The sequence below is a fragment of the Temnothorax curvispinosus genome, unplaced genomic scaffold, assembly GCF_003070985.1.
Source record: "Temnothorax curvispinosus isolate PA1 unplaced genomic scaffold, ASM307098v1 QBEX01010663.1, whole genome shotgun sequence".
Classification (NCBI taxonomy): domain Eukaryota; kingdom Metazoa; phylum Arthropoda; class Insecta; order Hymenoptera; family Formicidae; genus Temnothorax; species Temnothorax curvispinosus.
Genome location: NW_020220443.1, coordinates 150147 through 150467, shown reverse-complemented (window position 1 = coordinate 150467; position 321 = coordinate 150147).

Sequence of the window (321 nt, the reverse complement as noted above, 5' to 3'; positions counted from 1 at the left end):
GTGAGCGGTGCGATCGTCGGTCCCTTTTCGAGTCAGAGAATTTAATCCCTTTAACTCAGGATCGGACCTCGTGCAATTTCGAGAGGTGGATGGTACTGAGGATGAGGTCTCAATTAAATGAAAGAAACAGTTGAGTTCATCTTAGAAATAAATAGAACATTTATTACAAATTAACATAGAATTTACTAATGACATTGAGTAAAGAAAATCAGGCAATCGTACAAATAATAAATAAATCCAGATAAAGGGTAAATGTATTAAATTGTAGGTGTAACATGTGTGTGTATTTCTCGCGGGTAATACATAGGTGCGGGGGTGATC